The sequence below is a fragment of the Chiloscyllium plagiosum genome, chromosome 9 (genome assembly GCF_004010195.1).
Source record: "Chiloscyllium plagiosum isolate BGI_BamShark_2017 chromosome 9, ASM401019v2, whole genome shotgun sequence".
Classification (NCBI taxonomy): domain Eukaryota; kingdom Metazoa; phylum Chordata; class Chondrichthyes; order Orectolobiformes; family Hemiscylliidae; genus Chiloscyllium; species Chiloscyllium plagiosum.
In genome coordinates this window covers 970330-980455 of record NC_057718.1, presented here as the reverse complement: position 1 = coordinate 980455, position 10126 = coordinate 970330, and positions in this window count along the sequence as shown.

The window sequence follows — 10126 nt, the reverse complement described above, 5'->3', positions numbered from 1 at the left end:
TCCTTTTTAAATTTCTACCTAACTCTCTGTAATTTCCCTTCAGAATCTCAACCTTTTTGTCTTTCTATGTTGTTGGTTCCAATATGGACAATTACCTCTTGCTGGCCCCTCCCCTGTGAGAATATTCTGCACCCTCTCTGAGACATCCTTGATCCTGGCACCAGGGAACCAACACACCATTCTGCTTTTTCATTGCCGGCCACAGAAAAGTCTGTCTGTACCTTGAAGTAGAGAACCCCCTAACACAATTGATCTCTTGGAACCCGACATACTCCTCGTTGCATTAGAGCCAGTCTCCATAGCAGAAACTTGACTGTTCATGCCACGTTCCCCTGAGAATCCATCACCCCCTACATTTTCCGAAACAGCATACCTGTTTGAAATGTGTATAGCCACAAAAGACTCCTGCACTTGCTGCCTACCCCTCTCTTGCCTTTCCTGGAGTTAACCCATCTATGTGATCCCCCCTTCCTATAACTGCCATCCATCACATACTGTTGCTGTTGCAAATTCCTCATTACTTCTCACCGTCTCTCCAACCGGTTCATTCGATCTGTTAAGATTCGCAGCCAATAGCATTTATGGCAGATATAATCCGCAGTAACCCTTAACTCTCTTTAAACTACCACATCTGACAAGAAGTACATATCACTCTATTAAAGGCCATTTTTGCTCCTTCACAACCTACAGACTCAATTCCACAAACACTTATTCTTCTACAAACACTGCCCCAGGTTAAATTAATAGTTATGGCTTATATTTTAAGTTTAATCAAGAGACATATCTCCAAAAACATACAATCGAGAAAGAACCCACTCTACTCACTACTGCAGATTCTCTGTAGGCCCCACTTAAAACAACGATTAACTTATCTGATTCTGTCCTGTGAACTTCGCCCAACAGTTCCTCCAAGATCAGTTGTGAATTTCACTGTTTGTTAATTTTCCCAGATGCAATCCGATGTCCAGCGATACATGAATTCAAACAGCAAAGGCAGTGACTGTGCAGGTTCTCTCTCTCTCTCTCTCTCCTGCAACGACTTCACCATGCACTTCCTTTGTCTGTTCTTCTCCTTTTTAAAGCTGCTGTTGTTTTGATTTTTTTTCCAAAGTTCCAAAACAATGCAACAGCATATAAAACAGTAATTGCTACTCCTGGAATTCGAGGAACTCACGGGAGAATTTAAACTAGTAAGGTGGTGGGGTGGGACCCAGGGCAATAGTGAGGAAAGAGATCAATCTGAGACTGGTACATTGGGAAAAGGAGTGAGTCAAACAGCTAGGACAGGCAGGAACAAAGCAGAGAACAAGGTAGGACTGACAAATTAAACTGCATTTCTATCAATGCAGGAGGCCTCAACAGGGAACAAAGAACAAAGAAAATTTACAACCCAGGAACAGGCCCTTCGGCGCTCCAAGCCTGAGCCGATCTAAATCCACTGTCTAAACCTCTCGCCCAATTCCTAAGCATCTGTATCCCTCTGCTCCCCACCTACTCATGCATCTGTCCAGATGCACCTTAAATGAATCTACTGTGATTGCCTCTATCACCTCTGCTGGCAACGTGTTCCAGGCACCTAGCACCCTCTGTGTAAAGTACTTTACGTGTGTATCCCCCTTAAACCTTTCACCTCTTACCTTGAAAGCGTGATGTCTCGTTACTGAATCCTTCACCCTGTGAAAACGCTTATCTCTATCCATGCGGTCTGTACCCTTCATGATTTTGTAAACCTCAATCAGGTCCCCCCTCAATCTGCTTTTTTCTAATGAAAACAATCCTAACCTACTCAACCTCTCTTCATAGCTAGCACCTTCCATACCAGGCAACATCCTCGTAAATCTTCTGCAGCCTCTCCAAAGCATCCGCATCCTTTTGGTAATGTGGTGACCAGAACTGTACACAGTATTCTAAATGCGGCTGAACCAAAGTCTTGTATGGTTTTAACATGACTTGCCAGCTCTTGTACTCAATATTCCGTCCGATGAAGACAAGCATACCGTATGCCTTCTTGACCACTCTATCCACCTGTGCAGCCACCTTCAGCATGCAATGGATCTGAACTCCCAGATCTCTCTGCTCATCAACTTTTCCCAAGGCTCTTCTGTATAGTTTGCTCTAGAATTAGATTTTCCAAAATGCATCACCTCACATTTATCTAGATTGAACTCCGTCTGCCACTTCTCTGCCCAACTCTCCAGTCCATCTATATTCTCCTGTATTCTTTGACAGTCTGCTATGCTTTCTGCTACACCTCCAATCTTCGTGTCATCTGCAAACTTACTAATCAGACCACCAATTCCCTCTTCCAGATCATTTATGTATATTACAAACAACAGTGGCTCCAGCACTGATCACTGGAAACCACGTAAATGCGTTCTCACTTACTTAATGACTAATGTTAGGCTAACATCCTGTCAATGAACGGTTTCTCCCTCCCTCCGCTCTTGAAAAGTTGTAAAACATTTGCTGCCTGCCAATTTGATGGGCCTGTTTCCAAATCTAATGAACTTTGTGAAATGGCCTCCAGTCTGAAAATCTATCCTCCACCACCACCCTCTGTCTTGTACCTTTAAGCCAGTTCTGTATCCAAATGACTAGTTCTCCCTGTATTCCATGAGGTCTAACCTTGCTAATCAGTCTCCCATGGGGAACCTTGTCGAACGCCTTACTGAAGTCCATATAGATCACATCTACTGCTCTGCCCTCATCAATCCTCTTTGTTACTTCCTCAAAAAACTCAATCAAGTTTGTGAGACATGATTTCCCACACACAAAGCCATGTTGACTATCCCTAATCAGTCCTTGTCTTTCCAAATACATGACATCCTGTCCCTCCGGATTCTCTCCAACAACTTGCCCACCACCAAGGTTAGGCTCACCGGTCTATAGTTCCCTGGCTTGTACTTAGCACCCTTCTTAAACAGTGGCACCACGTTTGCCAACCTCCACTCTTCCGGCACCTCACCTGTGACTATCGATGATACAAAAATCTCAGCAAGCAACATTTAGGAGGCATTTGAATGGATATGTGGGTGGGGGAGTTTGGAGGGAGGTTGGCCTGGTGCTGGCAGTTGGGACTGGATGTGGTTGGGATATCTGGTCGGCTTGAATGGGTTAGACCGAAGGGTCTGTTTCCATGCTGTACATCTCTGTGATTCTATGACCACTGGTCACTTTTCTCCATTTCAAGAAACTCCCTTCAACTACTACTCTCTGTCTCCTGTGCTCAACCAGTTCTTTATCCACCTAGCTAGAACACCCTGCACACCATGTGACTTCACTTTCTACATTAGTTTACTATTCGGAACCTTATCAAACACCTTACTAAAGTCCATGTATATTACTCTATAGCCCTTCCTTCATCTATCAACTTGGTCACTTCCTCAACGAACTCAGTTAAGTTGGTAAGGCATGATCTCCCCCACACAAAACCATGTCACCTGGAAGGCAGATGAACTCCGGGCATGGTGAGGAATATGGGACTGGGATATCATAGCAGTTACAGAAGCAGTTACAGAGATGTGGCTCAGAGATAAATAGGACTAGCAGATTAATGTTCCAGGGTACAAATGCTACAGGATGGATAGAAAGGGGGGCAAGCATTTTTGATAAGGGATAGCATTATGGCTGTACTTAGGGAAGATATTCCTGGGAATACATCCGGAGAAGTTATTTGGGTGGAACTGAAAAATAAGAAAGGGATATCACCTTATTGGGATTGTATTATAGACCACCCCAGTCGGCAGCGTGAAATTGAGAAACAATTTTGTGAGGAGACCTCAGTTACCTGTAAGAATAATAGGGTGATTATAATAGGGGATTTTAACTTTCCAAACATAGACTGGGACTGCCATAGTGTTAAGATGGAGAGGAATTTGTTAAATGTGTACAAGAAACTTGTCTGATTCAGTACGTGGATATATCTACTAAAGTAGTTGCAAAACAAGACATGGCATGTGACTGACGTGTCATTGGGGAGCACTTCGGGGCCAGCCACCATAATTCTACTAGTTTTGGAATAGTGATGGAAACGATAGACCGGAGCGAAAAGTTGAAGTTCTAAATTGGAGGAAGGCCAATTTTGACAGTATGAGGCAAGAACTTTCAAAAATTAATTGGGGGCAGATGTTCGCAGTTAAAGGGATGGCTGGAAAATAGGAAGCCTTCAAAAATGTGATAACGAGAGTCCAGAGACAGTATATTCCTGTTAGGGTGAAAGGCACGGCTCGGAGATGTAAGGAATGCTCGATGACGAGAGAAATTGAGGGTTTGGTTAATAAAATGAAGGAAGCAAATGTCAGGTATAGACAGCAGGAATCGATGGAATCCTTAAGATATTTAAGAGGGAAATCAGGAGGGCAAAAAGGGGACAGGAGATAGCTTTGGCAAATAGAATTAAGGAGAATCCAAAGGGATTCTATAAATACATTCAAGAATAAATGGGTAACTAGGGAGAGAATAGGGCTCCTCAAAGATCAGCAAGGCATAGGTAGAACCACAGGAGATGGGGGACATACTAAACAAGTATTTTGTATCAGTGTTTACTGTGAAGAAGGACACATGATGTAGAATGTGGGGAAATAGATTGTGACAACTTGAAAACTGTCCAAATTACAGAGGAGGAAGTGCTGGATGTCTTAAAATGCATAAAGGTGGATAAATCCCCAGGACCTGATCAGATGTACCCTAGAACTCTGTGGGAAGTGAGGCAAGTGATTGCTGGGCCTCTTGCTGAGATATTGTATCATCAATAGTCACAGGTGAAGTCTGGAAATCTGGAGGTTGGCTAACGTGGTGTCACTATTTAAGAAAGGAAAAGCCAGGGTCCTATAGACCAGTGAGCCTGACATTGGTGGTGGGCAAGTAGTTGGAGGAAATCCTAAGGGAAAGGATTTACATGGGGGGGGAGGCAAGGCAAGGCAAGGACTGATAATCCTTGGAATAGTCAACATGGCCTTGCGTATGGGAAATCATGTCTCACGAATTTGATTAGGTTTTTTAAAAAATAACAAAGGGGATTGATGAGAGCAGAGCGGTCTACTTGGTCTATATGAACTTCAGTAAAGTGTTCGACAAGGTTCCTCATAGTAGACTGATTAGCAAGGTTAGATCAGGTGGAGTACAGGGAGAATTAGCTATTTGGATACAGAACTGGCTCAAAGGTAGAAGACAGAGGGTGGTGGTTGAGGTTGTTTTCCAGACTGGAGGGTGGCCTGTGACCAGTGGAGTGCCACAAGGATCAGTGCTGGATCCACTACTTTTCATCATTTATATAAATGGTTTGGATGTGAGCATAAGAGGTGTAGTTAGTAAGCGTGCAAATAAAACAAAATTAGCAATGTAGTGGACAGTGACGAAGGTTACCTCAGATTACAACGGAATCTTGACCAGATGGGCCAATGGGCTGAGAAGTGGTAGATGGAGTTTAATTTCAATAAATGCAAGGTGCTGCATTTTGGAAAGGCAAATCAAAGCAGGACTTATGCACTTAATGGTAAGGTCCTGGGGAGTGTTACTGAACAAAGAGATCTTGGAGTGCAGGTTCATAGCTCCTTAACAGTGGAGTCGCAGGTAGGTAGGATAGTGAAGAAGGCGTTTGGTATGCTTTGCTTTATTGGTCAGAGCATTGAGTATAGGAGTTGGGAGGTTATGTTGTGGCTGTACAGGACATTGGTTAGGCCCCTATTGGAATATTGTGTGCAATTCTGTTCTCCTTCCTATAGGAAGGATGTTGTGAAACTTGAAAGGGTTGAGAAAAGATTTACAAGGATGTTACCAGGGTTGGAGGATTTGAGCTATAGGGAGGGGCTGAATATGCTAGGGCTGTTTTCCCTGGAGCATTGGTGGCTAAGGGGTGACCTAATAAAGGTTTATAATATCATGAGGGACATGGATTGGGTAAATAGACAAGGTCTTTTCTCTGGGATGGAGGACTCCAGAACTAGAGGGCATAGGTATAGGGTGAGAGGAGAAAAATTTAAAAGGGGCCCAAGGGGCAATATTTCATGCAGAGGATGGTGCATATATGGAATGAGCTACCAGAGGAAGTGGTGGAGGCTGCTACAATTACAACATTTAAAAGGCATCTGGAATAATGTATGATTAGGAAGGGTTCAGAGGGATATGGGCCAAGTGCTGGCAAATGGGAGTAGATTAGGTTAGGCTATCTGGTCGGCGTGGAGGAGTTGGACCAAAGGGTCTGTTTCCATGCTGTATATCTCTTATGACTCTAAGAGCAGGGCAGAGGCTACAATTACTGCAGTCAGTAACTCACCTCCCAACTCCCAAAGCCAACGATTAGGCACACATCAGGAGTGTGACGGAATACTCATCATTTATCTGGATGAATTCAATTCCAAAACACTCAAGAAGCTCCATACTGTTGAGGGCAAAGTAGTCTGCTTGATTGACATCACATCCACAAATATCCACTCCCTCCACCATAGACACTCAGTAGCAGCAATATGAACCATCCACGTGCACTGCAGAAATTCACCAAAGGCACTTAGGCGGCACCCTCAAAACCAATAACCATTTCCATCCAGAATGACAAGGGCAGCAGAACATGGGAACACCACCACCTGCAAGTTCCTCAGAACTGAGAAGGGTCACCGGACCTGAAACATTAATTCTGATTCCTCTTCACAGGTGCTGCCAGACTTGCTGAGCTTTTCCAGCAACTTTGTTTTTATTTCTGATTTGCAGCATCCACAGTGCTTTCAGTTTCAATAATTGGCTGGGTTGGATTTGTCCAGTTTTTGTGTACAGGACATACAGGAAAAGTTTCCAACTGTCAAGATAGATAACATGGTTGTAGCTATTCTGATGGAGTGTGGCAACTTCTGGAGCACAATCTTCAGGACTATTGCAGATGCTGTAGGGCTCATCAGCTTTGCTGTATCAAATCCCTCCACGTGTTTCTTGATATCTGACTGAATTGAATTGGCTAATGTTGGGGACTTCCTGAGGAGGGCATTATGAATCATCTCAGTATTTCTGTGCTCAGTCCAGTTCAGTGATTGATGCCTGAAAAGGCCAATTTCAGTTTCTTGAACAGTTGGGGTATAGGAACATTTATTTTGAAATTGCTTTGGTATATGGGGAGACAATACTGTAGTGGCAATAACACTGGTCTAGTAATTTTGAAACCCGGATAATGTTTTAAGGTCGTGAGTTGGAGTTTGTGGCTGGCACGGTGACTCAGTGGTTAGCACTGCTGCCTCACAGCGTCAGGGACACGTATTCGATTCCAACTTGGGGCGCCAGTCTGTGTGGAGTTTGCACATTCTCCCTGTGTCTGCGTGGGTGCTCCAGTTTCCTCACACAATCCAAAGATGTGCAGGTCAGGTGATTTGGCTATGCTAAATTGTCCATAGTGTTAGGTGCATCAGTCAGAGGTAAATATGGTCTGGGTGGGTTACTCTTTGGTGGGTCAGTGTGGACTTGTTGGGTCGAAGGGCCTGTTTCCCTACTCTAGGGAATCTAATCTAAAAATGGGAGATGGAAATTTGAATTTAATGAAAAATCCTCCCCTTGTCTCCCCCTTTCTTTGGCAGCGTGCTGTTTGTTTCTAATACAGAGCAGAAAAGTGTCTTTCTGTGGATGAATATGATATTGAGTCTCTGGTCAAGACCAGACATCCTAAATAAATTAGTCCTATTTGCCAGGATATCTGGTCGGTATGAATGAATTGAACTGGAGGGTCTATTTCCATGCTATACAGTTCTATGGTTCTACGACCAGAACTCTACAAAAGTATTCCAAAAGTGGCCTCACCAACATGTTGTACAACCTCAGCATGATGTTCGTACTCCTATGCTCAATGGTCTGAGCAATGAAGACAAGTGTGCTACTAGACTTTTTAACCACCCCGTCTGCCTGATGCAACTTTCAAAGAACTATGTAGCTGAACCCCGAGGTCTCTGTCCAACACCACTACCCAGGACCTTCTATTAATTGTGTCAGTCCTGCCCTTGTTTGTTTTACCAAACTGTAATACCTCGCTCTGATATAGGAAAGATATTATTAAATTGAAGAGAGTACAGAAAAGACTTACCAGGATGTTGCCCCGACTGGAGGGTTTGAATTTTAGGATAGGCTGGGACTTTTTCCACTGGAGAGGAGGTGTTTGAGGGGTGACCTCATAGGTTTATAAAATCATGAGGTACATAGATAAAGTGAATAGTTAAGGTCTTTTCCCCAAAGGTAACAGAGTCCAAAACTAGAGGTCATAGTAATAAGGTGAGAGGAGAAAGATTTAAAAAGGACTTAAGGGGCAACTTTTTCATACACAGGGTGGTTAGTGTGTGGAATGAGGAATTGGTAAATGTAGGTACACTTACAAGATTTAAGACATTTGGCTAGGTATATGAAAAGGAAAGGTTTAGAGGGATATAGGTCAAATGCAGTCAAGTGGGACCGATTTAGTTTGGGGAAACTGGGTCAGCATGAACAAGTTGCACAGAAGGGTCTGTTTTGATGTGGTATTACTCAATATAGATTACAATTGATTTCATGTTTCAATGTAGGCAGCAGATGAACAGGCGCTGATCAAACTTTCTGAGACACTGAGAAATGCCAACATTGATCACAAGTTATGGATTGAACAACCAGAGAATATTGCCACTTGCTTGGCCCTGAAGCCCTATTCCAAGGACAAGGTGCAAAACATTATGAAAAAACTGAAGCTGTTGAAGTGACTGGCTATTAAAAGAGTCATCTTCATCGAACTGCACATTGCCACAGGGAACCATGTCAGTGTTTCTGCATCCATTACATCGAACTAATTTATCCTGACTGATCTGGGACTATAGCCCTGAAATCTAAACTTGTCCAAAACAAGCTGAAATATGTTATAAAACTTGGATCATGTAAGTTGCAGTGTTGTGTGTCTGTTCCTTTCATGTGATCAGTTCTATCTAAATATCATGCTTGTCCCCACACATACCAAATTTCACTCCTGACTTTGGGCCTGGAGCATTCATTTAGGACTCACAGGAGGAGGATTAACACACTTCTCCACCAGGGGTCAAATTCGAGGGTTAGCACAACTTCCTGTGTACTCAAGAGTCTCTACAGAACAGAAACAGGCTATTTGGCCCATCAACTCTGCACCAACGCACCATCTTATCCCTGTAACCCTGCATTTCCCATGGCTAATCTATCTAACATGGACACTGCTGGGCAATTTAGCAACAGCTAAACCACCTGAACTGTACATCTTTGGATTGTGGGAGGAAACTGGTGCACCCAACCAAAACCCATGCAGACACAGAGAGAACATGCAAATTCCACACAGTATCTTCCAAGGCTGGAATCAAACTTTGGTCCCTGATGCTGAGGCCTAACAGTACTAACCACTGTGCCACCACAATCTCAACCTTTATAAGGATAGACCAGATCTAAAAGTTGAAGTTCTAAATTGGAGGAAGGCCAATTTTGATGGTATTAGGCAAGAACTTTCAAAAGCTAACTAGGTGCAGATGTTTGCAAGTAACAGCCCAACATGCTGTGGAAACCAGCAATCCAGCAGGGACATTGAATCTGACAGATAATATCACACAAAAATAAAGCACATCTTCAAAGGCTACAGAGATGAAGTGATTGCCCAAGATGGCAGGATATTATTGCCATTACAACAACATGGCTAAGGGATGGATGGGATTGGTAGCTTAATGTGTCAGGGTACGTGTGCTTTATGTGGGACAGAGGTGGGGGAAAGAGGGGAAAAGGAGGTTCAATTTTTGATTAACATGAGTATCACAGCAGTAATCAGAGATGAAATTGCAGAAGAATCATCCAGTGAGGCTTTGTGTGTGGAGCTATGAAATAAGAAGCGGATGGTGACGTTATTGGGGTTATACTATAGCCCTAAAAAAGTCAACAGGAATTCGAGGAACAAATATGCAGGGATATTAGGGAGACTTGCAGGAGCAAAAGGTTTGTCATCGTCGGGGATTTTAATTTTCTTAACATAGATTGGGACTGCCATAGCATTAAGGGCTTCGATGGAGTGGAATTTGTTAAGTGCTTTTAGGAAATTTTCCTCAAGCAGAATATGGAGGGTCCTACTCGGGAAGGGTTGAAGAATGTGAATCTCCGATACCTGCAGTCCTCACTTTCTCCT